Source organism: Microchirus variegatus (genome assembly GCF_963457635.1).
Source record: "Microchirus variegatus genome assembly, chromosome: 8".
NCBI lineage: Eukaryota > Metazoa > Chordata > Actinopteri > Pleuronectiformes > Soleidae > Microchirus > Microchirus variegatus.
In genome coordinates, this window is record NC_139809.1 from 22,735,670 (window position 1) to 22,756,066 (window position 20,397).

Consider the following 20,397-nt stretch of genomic DNA (forward strand, 5'->3'; position numbering starts at 1 on the left):
GTCCTCTCCAGGACTCTGATAAAAAGAATTGGAAGCTGTACTTGATGTCATCCACACAAGATGTCTCATACCGTGTTGGCCCTGGCGTCATCTCGCTCTACTTCCTCTGTCCTGGGGGGATGAAGACCAGAGCAAGTGTTCCCTCTTGGACTGGAATGTCTCCTCAGGTGCCTGTTCTTCAGGTGCCACTCCCTCTACATCTGTTGACTGGTCTGTCTCCTCAAAGTCTGGATCCAAATCTGTGTTGTCTTCCACTTCTGAGAGATCCTAATCTATCATGTTCAATTTCAGTGCCCTCTTCATCATGTCCAAAAAGCTGGCCCAGAACCTCTTCGACAGAGAACTGCTTGGTCAGTCGCCTACTCATTGTGCTCAGAGTAAAAGAAGTGCAAGGCAAACATCAAGCTATATATGTGTGGTCTGTGTGGAGATGATACATTGATAAGTCTAGAAGGTGTGGTTCACGTGGGGGATAGGCACAAAAGTGTGGGAAAGAGATGGGTTCGCATAACAGACACCTGTCTAGTCTGTGTGTAGATAATATCTTCATTATGATAAATTGTTTCATGTCTTCAGTCATACAGCAATACAGTCTCCTCCTATTGTAGAGGAAGGAGAAGTAGCAAGGTAGAAGTGTCTGGAAATAAACAGTAACTAAATATTCACTATTATGAGTGAACAGCAGTAAATAACAACATAAACAACTTGACAGAACAAAAAGACCTATTCATATGCACAGCATTAATAATAGCTGTTATTGCCACACAGAACATTCTAAACCACGTGTAGCATACAGGCTAATATTCACACTAACTGGACAGTTAGCGTAGCAATGCTAATCGGTGATCATGCTAATTAGCTAAAAACGGAAATGTTAAATGCCACAAATACACTCTAAGAGCAGATCTATACTGCCAGAGGAAATAATGAACACAAACACCTTTATCCCACATTAAAACAGCATTACTCACATCACCAGTGACTTCATGCCGGAACATTTGGGAATGAGGAACGTAAAGGAGGAAACAGAGAAGGCTAAAAAAACTTTCAAAATTAAACGTCCGTTACAACCTGGCAAGATGGCAGCACGCGGCTCGTAGCTCCACATTTTGGTGTTTTTTTTGTGCGGTTTGTTTGTATGTCTGTTGAACAATTTTAACATTCTGTTGTGCTAATACCACCTTCCGCCAACAGGATTTAATGACATTCGGATTACAGTGTAATCGAGCAGTTACAAGTCAATTGCACTCACACAACATACTGAAGAGATCGCCAGGACCGGGCTCTCCGTGGATTGTTCGAAATACCCTGCAGGATTAAGTTAGAACAACACATCAAATGTGCAACCAGGGGAGCTAATACATTAGACAAGGTGTACTCTAATATCAAGAAGGGGTTTAGAGCTACACCACTACCACACCTAGGCCACTCTTATCACCCATCCATACACTTAGCACCAGCATATACCCTCCTTAGAAGAAAAGCTCAACTCACCACCAGGACTGTTAAAACTTGGCCTGAAGGAGCTTCCTCGCAGGACCTGGAGGAGTACACATCCACTGCACTCTGCTACATCCAGAACTGTGTTGACATCGTCACCTTTGACAAAGTCATCTGGGTGTACCCCAACCAGAAGCCATGGATGACAAAAGAGGTCCAAACTCTCCTCAAGGACCGCAACACCACCATCAGGTCCAGCGACAGGGCCCTGTACAGCGCCGCTGGAGCGAACCTGAAGAAAGGCATCAAAGATGCCAAAGCGGCCTATAAGAGGAGGATAGAGGACCACTTTGACAACAATGATCCATGGCGGGTGTGGCAGAACATCCAGCACATCACCAACTACACGCCCAGGAACAGTGCGATGGCCAACGGCGATGCCTCACTGGCAGACAAACTGAACTGCTTCTTTTCGAGGTGAAACCAGAGGAGCTTGTCACCATCCTCCCACCAGCCCTTACAGACAGGAAGGGTTCTGAGGGAATGTGCAGAACAGCTCTCCGAGGTCTTCACAAAGATCTTCAACCTGTCCCTGTCCAAATCCATCGCCTCTCTGTGCCTGAAGTCTGCCACAATCACCCCAGTACCAAAAAACCCTGTCATTAGACGACCTTAATGACTACCACCGGGTTTCTCTCACACCAGTCATCATGAAGTGTTTCAAGAGTCCATCAGCACATCAAAGCCAGCCTCCTGCTCACTTTCGACTCACACCAGTTTGCCTACAGAGCAAAGCGGTCAACTGAGGATGCCATCGCCACTGCTCTCCACACTGCAATAACCCACCTTGAACACCCGGGGAGCTATGTGAGGATGCTCTTCATTGACTTCAGCTCTGCCTTCAATCAATCAATCAATCAATTGTATTTGTATAGCCCAGTTTACAAAACATAGTTTGTCTCACGGGACTTCACAGGGTTGGTAACATCCTCTGTCCTTAGACCTTCGACCGGGGTAAGGAAAAAACTACCAAGGAAAAAAACCCTTATAACAGGGAAAAAAAATAAATAGAAACCTTAGGGAGAAGCACAGGTGAGGGATCCACTCCCTGGACGGACGGACGTGCAGTAGATTTGACCCAAAACATACAATACACAATTACAAAGAATAAAAAGTAAAAGTCTTTAAGTGCCAGGATCCATCTGGATCACTGGGTTTATCGCAGCCTGTAGCAAAGGTTGTTGTGGTCAGAGATTTGGGGACGACAGAGTCCTCTTTCCTGTTCTGGCCTCATCCCGTTCACTGATGGCAGCAGAAATGTAAGAGATTAAAAATCAGTTAGAGATGAGCTATATGTGGATTTACGGGCTACATGTCATGGGGGGACATTGGGTAAGTGGTGAAGGTTGAGAAATCGAGGACGGGGTGAGAGAAAGTGAGGCTCGTGCAAAGTCTGTGTGCATGTTGGGAAATTCCCCCAGCAGTCTAAGCTTATGGCAGCATAAGTTAGACTATTCTAATCAGGACATACCTGATCTAGTTTTCACTATAGGCTATGCTAAAGAGGTGGATTTTCAGTCTCACCTTAAAGGCGGAGACAGAGTCAGAGTCTCTGACTGAATGTGGGAGTTGGTTCCACAGGAGAGGAGCATTGTAGCCAAATGTTCTACCACCAATTCTACTTTTATTTATTTCAGGAATAACCAGTAGACCCAAGTTCAGGGAGCGGAGTGGTCTAGTGGATTGATATAAAGTGATTAAATTGCAAACATAAGAAGGGGCTTGCTTATTTAGGGGCCTTGTATGTGAGTAGAAGTATTTTGAAATCTTTTCTACTTTTTACTGGGAGCCAGTGAAGAGAAGCCAAGACACATATGATCATATGATCACAAAAAAAAAATACATATAAAATAAAATATATATATTTTATTTTATATATATATATATATATATGTATAAAGAGAGAGAGAGAGATAGAGACAGAGAGAGAGAGTTTTCCCTTGATGGCCGCTCAAAGCCGCTTTACACAACATTTTGCCAGTCACTGATTCACTCATACAGTACATCTATCCCACATCTTTTATACCCATTCACATGCTGCCTATATTCAATCGCAGAGCCAGGAATCAAACCCACAAGCTTCCAGTTGAAAGACAACTCACTCCACTGATCTAGCTTTACTACATTTTAACTCCTCACTTAATTTTTACATTTAAAAGTTAAGTACATTTTCTATTAGAAAATTACCTTTGACATTTAAGTACAGTAAATTTCTACCTGGCTACCATTGTCTTTGGGAATGTCAATGGGAATGGTGTTAATGGGTTAAACAAAAATCTTATATAGCATAAATACGCTTGTGAAAGAGGTTTAAGACATGTTAGAATACCAATTCCCTACACCCATGATCTCTTACATTAACAAAGTATTAAGTGTAATGGTTAGCTAAATAATTGAAGGTTTAGGAAACAAAAACACCATAGAAAAGCAAAATGTAGTAAAAAAAAAAATTCGGACATTTGCCAATCATTTTGTATTAAATCCTATTATTTGGCGAGAGTATCTTGGCAGCCTTGAGCCAGTGTTAGCATAGGGCAACATTTACAACTCTGCTGTGAGCATTGGTGTTCACCTTTTTCCTGTTTCCCAGCTGCAGCACAGAAACCATATACTACTTTATTTATAATCCAACAAATCTCAGTGTGTAACTCTTGCCCTGTACACTTGCTCGCATCACACAATGAGGTCACTTCCTTCTGCACCTCCACCTCTGCTCATGCATTCCAACATGGCTCTAGGACAGCCGCACAGCAAAGCTCTGTACACGTCAAATCACAGAGAAGCCCAGATCTGAGCCGAGCTGGATGGGAGCCAGGATCCAGGATCCAGGCCCTCCCAGCCCAGGCAGCTGGGCCCAGTCGATTATAAGTGGGAGACAATGAGAGCTTTTGCTGCACCTCCCACGCTTTGAATGTGGATGTCGATTCTAAATTGAAATTAAATGGTTATTTTTTTTGCAGACCATGCTAATTATGAAAAGATATGAAACTAAAAGTGGGCGTAGACTAAATATACATGAAGGTTATGTGTCTTAATCCAAGTGTATTACTGAGTGTATTATTATGAGTCAGCAAAGCTATGGAAACCCATTTCCCCCAGAAAAAAAGAAAGAAGTAAAACCTAGCCTTGATAATAAAATTATCCTCGAAGTAAGTCAAAATTACGAGATAAACATTTTAAATCATATAGATCATTTCTTATCTCATAATTTTGATGTTTTTTTTATCAAGGCTAAATTTTACCTCTTTTTTTTCTGGCATTAATGGGCTTCCATATAGCAAAGCAAAGTACACGGGGAAAAAAGAAAATAGTTAACAAAACTGAAACCGAAAAATACTTCAATAGGTAATGAAGAATGTACTGTCATCAGCTATCAGCAAATTATCACCACATGTGAGAATGTCCACAATGTGAAGATCGAGAATGTCCACAATGTGATGCATCACATTGTGGACATTCTCGATTTTACATCAATGCTGAGACAGCAAATAGTTGATTATTGCCACACAGAAAACAATGTTTGTTGATTTTCCAGTTGTTAGAACCTGCACATTGGCTCCCTTAGTATTGTATTATATTATTTTTTTGGGGGATGGGAGATTTTCATTTGATTTGTAAATATAAGCTCATATTTATGTGACAGCTTAAATGGATTGATTAGAACATAATGCAATCAAGATGAATTATGAGAAATAGTAGATACATACATATGTTTATCTTGTTTGTCTGTAACTATATTTTAATTGAAATGGTCTAATTTGCTTTTGGAGCGACTGAATGATGACTGATCGATATCTAGATTTACCGACTAATTGGTTTGTGAGATTTTTTTTTTTTAAGAAATGAAAAACAAGTTCTTGAATCCCAGCTTCTTAAATGTGAATATGTTTCTTTGCTGTGAACAAAACAAAGCATTTCATCAAAGCCTGTTATCATCTGTTTAAAAAACACCCACCAATATTTTTAAACTATTATTTGCATTTTATGGACTGGTCAACTAACAATTAATTAAAGCTATGCTTACCTTTCTTGCATGTCTCACAGAACTTTCAGGATTTTTCAGAAAAAATGTAAACATGAACACCTCCGCCTCCCTCAAAGTCCCACCCTCCAGGGCAGAACGGCAGCAGCCATGGGCATGCGCGATTCATTAGCAGCCTGGACACAGAGTGCTAAGGTTCTCCTCGCTGCTCTGACTGTAGGCTGGGACTGCGGAGGTTACTGTGCTTTGGGAGGTGATCCTGACAACACACGCTGCTTGTTAAGCACAGTAACTGCAGAGTGATACATGCTTTGACGTGAGAGTCTCCAAACACCACAGAAAGTCGACAGATTTAGTGACAAAGTTGCCACGTTGGTAACACGAGCTCGGCAAATTATCATGTGTGTCAATATCATAATAATATGAGAATTAAATAATTATGAGTTTCAAAACCTGGTGGGTTTATCTTACGTTTTAGAGTGCCATACGCTTATTAGGAGCAATTTCAGATTACAAAAGAAAAGTGTAAACATACGTAAGAAAGGTAAGTATAGCTTTAATTGAGAACACTACTCGGAGATTACGTGATTATGAAAATAATTGTTAATTGTAGCTTCACTTTGTGACCAGTATCCACAGGTGAAATGTTATTTAAACATTAATATCTTTTTTTCCCCACAAATTCACAATCCTTGCATCATTTGTCTGTACCTTTTTCAAATGAAAAAGCTTGACAATTGAATACTTTATCATTCAGTACCAACCAAAACATTTTTTTGTGTGTTTTTCTCACTTGGGAAACTATCTGTATGGAAGGCATTCTATTTTAATGAATAATAATGAAGAGTTGACTGCAATGTAGATGGTGGTGGTGTTTTAATGGTCCCTTGTAGCCTCTTAAGCCTGTGGTGATAAATCTCACACTGGCTCACTCGTATAACTAAAAACCCAAACCTCATTCAGCTTCACATCCATCAGTGTTTCCCTGAAAGTGATGACAAAGCACTTTCAATTACACCAGTAACTGACTCTGGAAACAGTTCATAGCAGGGTCCGGGCTCCGAGACGAAGGGGAAAAAACACAAGGGGGAGGGCGGAGTGGCTGATAGGGCATCCGTTTGACTTGCTTCCAAATAATAAAAAGGGAGGTGTTAGCCGGGGACACAAGGGATGCCGCCAACATCGTGAACCCAAGGACAATTAACCTATTTTGTGTGCTGTCACCCCCGTAGTCTGATTTATGGTTGGGACATCCTTCTGATGACCCGTTCGTCCATCAGCTCGGCACTATAAGGATACTCTTGTGATTAGAAGCTGAGGTATCAAAGGATCCTCAGTCTGGGTCCTTGTCTGATACCAGAGGGTCCTGTGTTGCTGAATGGGGAGGCTGCAGAGTGCTGCAGTAGCAGAAGAGCACCATTCTTAACCCCTGATTACCAGAAGATAGGAGAGCTTTTTTTTCGAGAATCCATCAACTGTAAATGGTTCATTCCATAAAGCTGGTGTTTTCTTTTACGCTTTTTTTCATCCCAATTTGTAATTACATTACGTGGAGTGTGTGCTCTCTAAAAGTGAACACGGCCATGTTTAACTGGAGTGATGCTACTCATAATTACGTGATCCTCTCTGCCACTTTTGGCTTCCTCTTTGTTTGAATAAGCAGGCTAATTTAGGAATCCCATCCTGAAAATTAATCAGTATAGCATACTTGATATTGAAGTCCAAAAATAAAATAAATTAGAAAATGTAAATCTGCTTTGGATAATAGAAGCCTCAATTATCAGCCAAGAGAAGAAGAAAAAAAAAAGGCAAACCCAAAAAGGACAGCATTAGTCGGGGAAACATCGAATACAATAATAGAAGTGGTGATAATTTATTTTTATTTTTTTAATGAATGAAAAAGGCTTTATTACATAAATAAAAACAGCGACTGATCCTCTGATCCTCCCTGATCTTCGAAAGTACCTCTGACTCCAACCCCCCTGATGAAAGGCCCACACTAACATCAGGAGTCCAGAGCCTTTACTCTCTAACTTGAGGCAATTATAACACAGAGAAGATCTTTGCCTTCTCTACTTAAAAAGACGGAGAAAAAAAGGCATCCCTCTTTTCCAAGCTTAGTTGTAAAAATAAGCTCGCTCTCCTCAATTGCAATCACCCCGTGCCCTTTGCAATAGCAGCGAGAATGTATCAGAACAAGCCATGGGGCAAAACAAATCACTTGTGATTTGCAGAATTATAAAGATTTTAATAGCTGCATTGTTTCTCTCTCAGATTGGTCTTTATTTCCAGGAGTCAAAGTTTCCTGGCTGCCTCAGGCTTTTAAAAAGCAGTAATTGGCCAACAGAGAGACGTCGGATCTCCCTGAGTGATTGAGTGTATTTGTTGCTATGAACTTGAGGGTATCACTCCTAAGATCACAGGTCCAGGTTGTGAGAGTCTGCAACTTATCAAGCACAATTCAGTTTGCAACAATGGAGAGTCGTACTAGTTTTTCAGTTTTGTTTAAAGTTTTAACCTTTCTTTGTTTTGTTTTTTTATGATTAGCTATGTTTCATATACAGCATAAACTATACGGATCTGGTTTGTGAACTATTGCTGCAAATTAATGTACAGTTTTTGACAAAGTGCAAGGCTTTTACAATAGTGTGTAGGAAAATGTGGTTGTGAAGTTTACTCCCATTATGTTCCTGTCAATTTTATTTTTCAGCGTGCAGTGAGAACAATGCCATCTTCTACCAGAAACATACTGAATTAAAATATAATGGCAACACTTTTGTTTTTGAGTTAAAACATACTGTGTGATAAAACTGAACATGAGTTCCGTTTACTGTGGCCAGCCTAAGGCACTCCTCTGCAGTATTCATGCTGTCTAATGCATCTTGATATGCACCTGTGAGGTGGGATGAATTATATCGGCAAAGGAGAAGGAGCTCACTAACACAGATTTAGACAGATATGTGAACAATGATTTGAGAGAAATTGTGATTTTGTTTATATAGGAAATATTTTACATCTTTGAGTTCAGCTCTTGAAAAATGGGAGAAAAAACAAAAGTGTTGTGTTTTGTTATATTTTGTTCAGTATAAATATATGCACATACGTGTATACAATGCAAAGTATGTTTTACCACAGTGTACAAAATAAAATAACATAAGAAATCAATGATCAAATAAAACTATGTTGGGACAAACTGCTTCAACACTCAATCTCCATTCATTACTCAATAACTTAAGTTGCTGACACTTCCTGATGGAAGCGCTTTCCTTATGGACCTGGTCAACAAGGTACCCACCATCTCAGCTGAGGACTTTGAGAACATGCTCAAATCCCACATCAACAACCTGTTGATAGTGACCTACCTGTCAAACCCAAGCACACCTAAATGAGAAGCTGGTGCAGCTCTGATTCTTTGAAGTGATTCATATTTAATTTTAATAAATTTTTGCATCAGCAAAACAAAATAAAACTGATAATTTCACCAGTGCTTGAAATGGGCTGGTTCTCTCTGATACACAGTACTGGCACTTCTTAATTTCACTATTCAGAATTACTGCCATTTTTGTCTAAGTATATGGTTTGTATTTATATAGTGCTTTTCTGGTCTTGATGTCCACTCAAAGCTGCTGTACACTACAGTTTTTGCAGCTATGTGCAGAGTATTCTATCTCACTCATCTTTTATACCCATTCACACATGGGGTTAAGTGTCTTGCCCAAGGACACATGGGCATGTAGACTAGTGGAGCTGGGAATCAAACCCACAACCTTCGGGTTAAAAGACGACTACTACTGAACTACCGTCGCTTTTCCCAGGCTGCGTTCACCCATTTGCGCGAGAGTCTGGTGCTTGTATGTATTGTCCAGAGTTTTTATTCTGGAAGTTTTAAAGTGGAAATTTGCCACTAATGTTTAGTTATATTCACTAACTTGTTACCACATTTATACCCTGGATATCAATATCATAACATGAATATATTGTAAGAACAATCAACTATATAACAATATACATATTACAAGAACAATAAACCATTGTTATGTAGGAAGAATATAATACATTGTGCTTACAATAAACAGCCATATTATAACATGAAATATACTTTACATTGTTTTAATAATAAAAGTTATAAGGTGATAGTGATTTGGCTGTCCATTTTTTAACGGATTAAAATGGATAGACTCGCAGTCTATTTCTCACCGTGCATATCATGTACACAGATTTTTCAAATTAATTAACAGGTCAAATGTGTTTTTTTTTCTTAAGATGTGGTGCTAACTAAATCCTGTTTTAATACCAGAAGCATGTGCTTTCTCTAAGAAAAAAACAACAAAGAAAAACACAAACCTGGCGGTAACTCATGTGGCTGTATTAGGGAAATTCACCAGGGACGAATAAATTAATTTGACTGTGGCGATGTTCTCCTTGTTAGTGTTGTGAATGTCAGAAATTACCGTGCAGGTAACTCAAATGCCACTGAAGTTTTTAGCTTCAGTGGCTTTTGGAAAGAAGTGACCATGACCTGTGTAGCTTGCGCCCACATCCCACACCCTTTCGGCCTGACAGCCGCTCAATGGCAAGTGTCTGCCAGCATGTTGAGGGAGAACGCTGCCAAGCAGCCGGAGATAGAGATGATTACCACATCCCTCTGTCCCCCCTCGGGCTGCTCACTGAAAGCTGATACCTACTAACAAACTGCTGTCAACATGTTAGCCAGGCACGGAGAGGGGGCTGGAGGGTGGGTGGGAGAATCATTGTACAGAGTCCTAACAAGTGAGGATTAATGCAACTGTAACTTATAGTATTATTTTTCTTCGTTTCTGTTTTTTATACTCTAAAGCAAATTATACTGCAACTGAGACTTGACAACTAGCCAATGTTAAATGATGTAAATAAATATCCAATTGCCATATTTTTTAATTCTTACAGATATTGTGATTGCAATTTGATTTACATCTTGTATGTTGATAGATGTATGTAACAAACTTTCTATAGGGGGACCTGCTTTTTTTAAAAATGGCATACTATCATGACCCAAATGCAGCCTTACCTTTAATATTTACTATTATTTTGACTTGATCAATGAATCATTTCAAAGAGAAGTTTTGTACATTCATTTGAACTTCATTTTATGCATGTTATTTATAATATTTACACATACAGTACATCTTAACTAATAGGTCAGGAGGATTCTGCAAATTGCCTGACCGGTCTTTGGGAACCACTGGTGTAGATAAAACGTGATCCTGAAAAAAGCATATGGTTGAACAAACTTATGTTAAGACTTAAGACTTCGTTAAGACTTAAGACTTTAATTGGAAATTAATTTAATTTTAAAATTTAATTTTAAACTAATTTTAACTACAATCTGATATTCTAACATTATTGTTCTCGTTAACATGTTGTGTGAACAATACATTTTTTAAGTTAAGTTAAGTCAAGTTAAGTTTGTATGAAGGTATGTTTGTGTGTTACCATCTAAATAATAGCAAGCAAAGATTTAAAATGAAACTTAAACATATGAATTACCATTCATGAAAGTATTAAGGGGACATAACGTGTTCTTAAGTGGTCCGTGTATCATCCATTTATTCAATTATTTATTTCATCCTGGCAAATTAAAAAACAAAACAAAAACAGAGAAGAATGTTTCTTTATTTGTTTTTTGTTTGAACCAAATATCAGAAAATATGTTATATGTTAGATAATGTTATTACAGGGGCTGGTTAAGGTACATTTGAATACTTCTCTCTTTATTTAATGAAAAAAAATGCATTGATCTCATATTGGATCATATTGGCTGATACGTGAATGAACTGATGATACACAGCGCTGAAGTGTACAGTACCTTGTAAACCTGGTTTAGATTGAGGTTCAACAAAGTTCAACTCAATAAATCTATTATAATCATAAACAATAACATCAATCAATCAATCAAATCAATCAAATTGTATTTATAGAGCCCACAATTACAAAACACAATTTGTCTCACAGGGCTCCACAGGGTTGGTAACATCCTCTGTCCTTAGACCCTCAGCCAGGATAAGGAAAAACCACCAGGGGAAAAAACCCTTGTAACAGGGAAAAAGAAAGAGGTAGAAACCTAAGAGAGAACCACAGGTGAGGGATCCACTCCCTGGAAGAACAGAAGTGCAGTAGATGTTACCCAAAACATACAATACACAATTACAAAAACATCACTATCATCATCATATTGCATCATATTTCATATTGAATGGCAGCCGTCAACCTAATTTAAATGGAAGATCAATAATCAAACAACCAATCTCATTGTTCTCACAGTGTTGACAAGGTCATAGTTTCTTATGTAGTTTATAATTAAATTGAACTGATTTGACTAAAGAATGTTAACAGAAATAAAGGATTATCTCTTTTTGCTGTAAAACTGTTATTCATGATAGTTTTGTGTAATGTTGTGCATAAATACTCTAACATAACTCTAACCTATAAACATCAATGTGTTTGATGACTGCAAAATCATTGGTGATTAAAATATCACTGCACATAATTATAGAAATATATTTTTACAAAAAAAAACAAAAAAACAGTATTAGCTTTTCGTCTTTTCGTTTCATCGTCTTTTGAAGATTTGGTAATGACAATTATGATAATGTGTACATTGGCATGGAACTACAGTTAAAGACAGGGAAAATTTACTCATGGATATGCTTTGAAAAAATGCTTAATAATGAAGGTTATTTTCTTGGCACTGAAAGATTACTGAAGAGGAATGTGGCAGGATCCACACTGAATATTTATTTAAATCTCATATACTGTCATCCAGTTGTGTTTTTTAATCGCCCTGACACTTAATGTTGTCACAAACTGAGGGCATAGTATCACTTACTTTAACTCATGCAATGGAAATCTTTGCAGCCTCTATTTGTATATTCAGTGACTAAATGCCACATATTAAAATAAACAAAGCAGGGACAGGAAAGAAAAACAGTCTACAGTAATTCACTCTGCAACTTTGTTGAGCAACAAGATAAGTATTTCTCAAAAAATCAATTTTTGTGAAAAGACAATGGAAACAAACCTAAGTGCTAGTTTGAACCAACCCCATAAGGCTTCCAGGGAAACCACCAAGCCTAAGAAGCACTTTATTAGCCAGCAGGGGGGGGGGGGGTCAGGAGGACCAGCCCTATCATTGATTGAGGTTGGAGGATGCATCCACAGCTGCACTTTCTCTAAATTTCTAAGAGTAAATATACACCTTTGAAGTAGGGGGTGCCTAGGAGCACTCCTCTGCACATATTGTGTGGGTTTCTGTGGGGAGCTGTAGTTACGGGAAAGATCAATGGACAGGGCATTAGGGGGAAGAGTACACTGTCCAGCCCTCCAGCCTCCAGAACAACTCAGCAGCTCCTCCATTGCCAGTGTTATTGAGCTTAAGGCAGTTTAATTCTCAGTGCTGTTTTGTCAGACTGAAGAATTCCAACCTCTCTGACTGCAAAATGCATCTGAGGAAAAAAAAACACAATAAAACAGATGAAATATACTGTGAACTGTTTGCACTGTACAGCAAGAGCTTGCTCCACATTGTTCTGCTGCCACATTTTTTTCTCTCCTTAGTCTAGCAACTATTAACAATAGTTCAGGAATTAAGTTCATTCAAACTATAAGAAACTTCATATGGACACAACACATTACACTTACTTTTTAGAAACATCTTCCCTGTTCTCCTGTATCTACTTAAATCAACCACATTGCTCTATTAATTATTATTTATTATTATTATTATTATTATTATTATTATTATTGTTGTTGTTTTATTACTATTTTTAGAGGATATACACATCCCCATATTACCTTGATCACACACACATGATTACCACTACTCACATTGCAATCTTCATCTATTTATTCATTGTCTTATTTTATTTGGTCTATTTGTTTGGTGTTTTTTTTTGCAATTCTATTAATTTGTAGTTGTGCTGTTTGTGTGTTTATGCACCTGTCTTCACTTGGTCTGTTAACATGTTTTGCACAATAAACAAAATAAAAGAAAAGTTGATTAAATAAGCAAGTCATCCTCATATGATTTGCCAACTTTATTTTGAATAAACTCAAATAATTTTGGTGTCCACATACAAGTTATTTAAAGTTTGTCAACCATTATTATGTCAGTCTAGTATGACCAACTTCAACCTTTGTTTTTATTATTATTATTATTTTTGACTGGATTAATCTTGTCTGCATAAACTCCTCCATCCACTTTGAGAAAGCATGGAAAAACCCATATCCTGTTCATTGTGTGGCTGGCTATGTGTACTTGTGGCAGGCTTTAAGTGCATTAGATGTGCACTGAACACTGCTTCCCTATTGTGGTTTGTGAAGACATGCAGTGGAAAAAGCCTTTGGGTTAGGAGTAGCCACACGTCTAGATGGGGCTAATCTGCTTGTGGTTGGTACATAAGAGTGATAAGTGAGCGAATATTTTTTTTTTTTTAAGCTGCTTCCCTTATTAAGAAAATACTGAATACAAGAGTCCATTTCATTGGCCATACATTTCAACATGTCAGAATACAATTTGTTTAGTATAGACAATAAAAAAAATGAGAGGGCTCCGCAGTGTGTCAGATTGTAGAGACTCCCAGGTTTGCAAAGGTTTGGCTCCACCAGGCTTCGAGAAGCAGCTATAGGGAGAGTTAGCGCTTACAACCCCTGTCACTGTCCACAAAAAACTGTGTCACTCAAGCTCAGTGTGTGCAGCAGTGCTGGCATTAATGGAGACATTGACATCTTCCGACAGAGTGTTTATCTAATACTAATGTTAAGCAACCGAAGCCAGTTTGCCCCCACATGGAGCCATCAAACCCTGCTGCAGATCTCAGTGTCTGGCAGTCACACCGCTTCTCCCATTCATCCCTCAGGACTGAAAGAATTCATTACAAAGACTTTGCTGCTGCTCCATGTCATGTCTGCCTTTTGTCATTCAGCCACATGTTCTTTTTCTTTCTTTTTTTTAACCCCCATCCATCCGAAAGCTTGATGGCCTCAGGTGCTTTGGACAGAGTTGAGCAAATTTATGACTTATTGCACTTATTGGTTAATCTTGAGCTCAGGATGAAAGACGCTGTGTTACCTTAATACACTTTTATCGCTTGCAGAATCACTGTACTACCACACACACACACACACACACACACACACACACACACACACTCACTCAAAGACAGAGAGATTGCCGAACAAAGGATGGTCGTGTCTGAGACATATTCACAGAATCAAAATCATCTTTTTGGTACAAAAACTGAAGACGTCAATCAAGAGTATTTAGTTAATTTTCTTGTGCTTTGTATTGAAATCTGATACAATCAATCCTAAATCACGATTTAAATAAAGTTTCAAATCAGTTCATATTGATAAATATCGTGGCAAAATCTCACATAATTCAGATCATGTGAAAGTATATTGCTATTGTGAGTTAAACTTCTTTATGGACAGAAAATTAACATTATAGAATGGGTTTTGCCTCAAATTGTGTTTGCTATATATTATACTGCTATATTTTGTATTGAATGAAAGCCCCTAAACACATCTGGTAACATGCTTGTGAGAGGTGCAAATGTATGTCTTCCATGCACTTTAAACACAATGCTTCTGAGCTTGGTTATCGAATGCAGTCCTATCAGAAGCTCAGTTGTTCAAAACACTTAAGTCGGACTCATCACATTGATATTGCAATTGATATAAATTGATATGAATTGATATCCCATATTGTTCATTTGGTCACATTTTCAAATGAAAATAAATGAAGTGCACTTGAATAAATATATTGTGCAGTATAAGGACCCCCAAAATTCCTGCATTCCGCTATATGTATCAAAGACTGCTGATGGGTTCATATAGTGTATGGAGCTATCTTTAGAGGATTGATTTCCCATACTGCCACGCTGTTGGCTGCATTTATATTCCATGCCTGTGGCTCCGTGACCCCTGGTTCTCCTTTGATGTGGCAGGCAGAAGCACAAACCAGGATGAGGCAGAGGGAGCGAAAGCTGAGGGATAGCGAGAGGTGAAACAGTCTACGATGGGAGGAGGGGCAGCATTGCCTTTCTATGGTGCAGGTTTCTCGGAGGGATGAGAATGGGTGTAGTGTAGAAGTGTAGAAAAGATGGGTACAAGTTTGCACATGGAGCAGTGAAAGCCAATGAAGCCATCATCTGACAGATCTGTGAGAGTTTGCACCGAGGGCGAGTTGGTGGTGGGTGGGCAAAAAGGAAGCTATAGGCCGACGGAAAGGGATCGGGTATTGGTGGGGGGTTGGGAGAGGGCACGGTGGTGGCGCGAGCTGATAGAGATGTCAGCGCCGCTTCAGTAATCTCACGACGGCTGGCTGCAGTGAGGGGCCCACGAGAGCAGAGACATGATAGAGCAGACCACCCTGACAACCCGAGCAGGGGGCCAGGCAGTATGGACAAATCAAAGTGGGAAGAAGTAATTTTTGAGAAATTACAGAAATCTCCATGGAAATTAGCATGAAACACTTTCTAATCTCTTGCTTTTCACTGTGGACGATAGGGGTCAGCGCTTCAAGTTCTCCGGCGCTTGCTTTCTCTTTCTCTTTGCCCCATCCCTAATTTCATTATTCCCTCATGATTTTTTTTCTCTTCACCCTCCTGCTTTTTATGGAAACTAATTTTTACTGCCTGACACTCCGAAATAGCCCCTCCCTACCCTCATATTCCACAACCATTCATTTGCTTGAACCCTTTCTCATTGACCACAATTAAATGTTTAGATTTCAAAGGGAAATCGAGGGAGAGCCAAGCCGTGCCCTCAAAGTGACACGGGATCAAGCTGTTGGGTTATTTGGAGCCTCAGATGAGGTGAATCCCCCCAAGATTTGTTCTCAGCACCCTTCCTTTCGTTCTTGTGGTGTCTGTCAGAGCTCGGAACACCATTCAAATGAATGGGAGGAGTGAGGCTGTGCTGTAGATGTGATGATGTGGCTATTAGTGATGAACACTAATACGACACACTGAGCTAACGCCTCTCATAAATAACAAAAAAGACAAACTTGCTTTGTTAAAAGTGGGTTTTTAACAGCACTGAAGATTTTCAATTTGGATGTTTTCTCCTTTTGTGTTTGCTTAATTAGTTATGAGTTACCAGTTTCACACTTTATTAATTTATTTATTATGTCAGCTTTATTAAATGGAGGACACTTCCTGTACAACAACAACATGTTCTGCTAAATTATATGAGTATGAATATGTGTAATTGACTTTGGACCAATAATTGAAGCAAAACACCATTATTGTTTTGATCGTAGTTAAAAGACAATTTAACAGCCATTTGAGATTTATATTTCTTATAGGAAACAAAGGTGCATTTTTAGCTATTTTATTTTGCATCTATATAGCAGCACAGTTCTTTGGTCGTGGTCATCATCAAGGCTTCTCTGAAACAGTAGGCATTGGTATTGTCCTCCATCTGAATAGCTTGTGTGTGTTTCCAGGCTGGAAATATTCTCAAATGTTATTTTAGTAAAAAAGAAAAAAACATAAAGAAAAAGGGAGAAATATAACACTTTAACACAAAGAAAACCACCTTACATGAAAAGTGTAAGTAAAATAAACACTGAAACATATAAATACATACTTTTAGTACTTAATTGGGTCAATTCGGTGTAAAACAGTCACGTCTTCATTCTGATTTTTTGGATAGTTTTTTAAATGCTATTTTCACAGAACTGCCTCACAATTGCAGCAGAAAGAGGAAATCATTTTTTTCTTAAAGCCATTGGGGAAAAGGTTCATTCAGGTTATCTTTCAGTTCTGTTGAGCAAAATCATATAAAAAATACATTCGGCTCCTACAATAAACTAAACCAGTTCTGTAAATAATTAGCAGTTTTGTATGCTTTTTTTTTTTTTTCATTTTATTGAGACACAGTCATTTATGTCATTCTGAATGGTGAATAACATGCTTCTGCACATGTCCATCTTATTGAGGATGGACCAATGAAGATACAAATTCACCGCAGACGAGATAGAATGGGCATTTGGAAAGGAAAAAAAGACAGTGGAATTTGATTTTCGTTACATTGTATGCTGATTCACGGCGAAGAGCTGTGTAGTAACGGCGGCAGTGACTTAATTAGAGTGCTTGCACACTTGGCACATGCAGTGACAAGTAGTAGAAATGTGTGTAAGATATAGAAACCCTTACAACCTCCAGTTAAACCCGTTCTTCCATTCCAGCAGTTTGCCCTCTAATTAAGTTGGAGTTGGATTGTCTTGTTTTTTTTGTTTTTTTTTACAATTTCACATTATTTTTTGCTAATTGCAATTTTAGAAAATCACTGAAAATCAAAATGTAATATGAAAGAAGCTTTAGGAATCATAAACTATAAATATATGGAAAAGTCACATGGTTTGTGATATCTAAAGCTTATGAATGTGTAATGTTAACAGTACATATTGTAATATTAAGATGCATACATATTTCTTAATGCACAATCAGTCAAAACATACCCTGAAGTCTTATACATACAAGGTGTTTATTTTAACAATGCACGAGTCCACAGATTAAATATGACATAAATTCCATTTGAAACTATGCTTCTTTTATTCTGAAATAACATGGGAACACTGTTATAAAGCTACAGACTCACTTAACCTAAGCATTATTTTACAGGGCCTGAGTGCCTCTGCTCTCAGTTGCGGTTCTACCAGTTATAGATAGATGGCACTGCATCCAAGGTAGAGCAAAGGGCCAGAGACTTCTCTCAACCATCTTTCAGGGGCTTACTCTCATTATCCATCTGAAAATTAACCTGTCAATTTATCAATCAACACCATCTTGCGTTTTCTATATCCTGTTTGGCGACTAGCACCACAACAATGCCAGATAACCAGGAGCTTTGTTTGTTAGTGTACTGAATGAGTGCATTATCACTTAAATTGCTGCTATGAATCACAATTGCTGCCCGGCTGTTGATAAGAAGCAAATACACAAGCGATTTGATTTTAAACCATATATCTGCTTATGTATTCTTTTGTGTGTCGAGAAAATAAGGTCAGTGCCAAGCGGTCAGTATTCCTGCTTTGGTTGCACACTGTTCACTTTAAAAAAAAATCAGCTTGTGTTTTGACGCCTGAATGCTAATTTACAAAATAAGAAGCTCACATTTTAAGTTCTAAAAATATATATTCTTATTTTTCATTTCCCACCCACTAGAGATATTTTAAGCAATATAACATATACATAGAAAATAATAATAACGATAATAACAACAACAACAATAATAATAGCAAAACAATTTTGCAATTTCTACACAATGACAGCAGTAAATTATAATGTATCTGATTAAGTTATATTGCATGGCCATTTTAATGTAAATGAATTGAAATAGCTTAAATATTATTCTTCTTCAGTGCTATTTTTTTTTTTGTAAAATATACATTATGTTGTGATCACTTCAGGGTCTAATAGAGAATTGCCTGTGTTAACACCCAAAAACATAGTTTAAAAGTATCTCAAGGACATTGCACACATCATCTAATTCCTCTCTATTGACTTTGGAGTTAATGTTGCAACTGCTGTAAATGTAAAAAAACCCAAAGACAAATAAAAACCGAAGAGCAGGCAAGTTGAAATATGTGTTTGCGTGCTCAGCATGCTACAGGGTTCTAATAAGCGCCAGAACATGTCTTTATCTCTAAATGGGTTATAATGTGATAAGCTAAACTCGACCCTCCAAAATCCCTACCAAGTGCAACCACGGGTGGGGGACCTCAATTGCTTCAATTCATCCTTTCCTTTTTTCTTGATATTTTCAACTCTGTTTGTCAGCTGCTACATGACGGGATCACTGAAAAACAGGATGCAAAGAGAAGCTGATAGAGTTTGTGAATGGCAGGAGGGACTTTTCTTTTCCCTGTCGTTTTTATTTGCAAATGGCATTTTATTGTGATAGAAAGTGATGAGGAGGAGGGAGGAAAAAAATGGCGGAGAGTGTCTTAAAACGCTAACGCAAAGATGCCAGAGAAAGAAACACAACAGCTGGTAATTTGTTTCGGCAAGCTTAGCCTAATGATGTAAGCAGATTACCTTCCAGCATTGTGGGAGAGGAGGATAGGTGTTTCTTTTTCTTCCTTCCCTTTTTATGCCCATGCCCCATTAAAGATCAAGGCAGAAGCCATTGCCACACAGTCAGTTCATAGTGCTCTTCCATACCATTTGGTAATTATCATACCCACCAAGTGGAGTATTATTAGATCAGAAAATGGCTTGGCACACAGTAGGGGATTGGGGCTTGTTTTGCAGCCTATTTTAGCATCTTAAAAGGGGAACCTCCCTGACTATTGGAGGTGGGATGTAAGCAAGTGTGGTGGGCGCCCCTGGCCTGATCTGCTCCCTCTCCTCACTGAGCAGAGATCGGTAGTATGCCCAGACTGAAAGAGAGGGCAAGAACCTGGTGCGATGAAGGACACTGCTCTCAGTCCATGTGTGGAGGAGACTGGAGGATGAAACACACCATTAAGACCAATTTAGAGTGTTGCTCTAAATTTCAGCAGGACTGATCGATCCTGACAGGAGGGCATCGTACTGCCTGCCAGATCACTTAAACCACTGCCCCCTCTTTCACGTTACTTAATGTCATGTCATTGGCTATCATTCCCAGTCCAACCGCGAGCTGATGCTGGATTTCATTTCAATTATGACTTGTAGGATTACCTTTCATTTTAACACATAAGTAATCAATGAGGATTTTGATAATAATGTCGTAATGCGATCTCAGTATTGCATTCTGTCTTTTTCCCCTCTTCTATTCTTAATCCAAAGTGAAATCCTCTGAGACTGTTGTCCTGTTGGTTTATTGATTTTTCTCCCTTTGCACTGTGAACATGGGACAGAAACTTGAGAGCCAAGGTACAAAAAAGA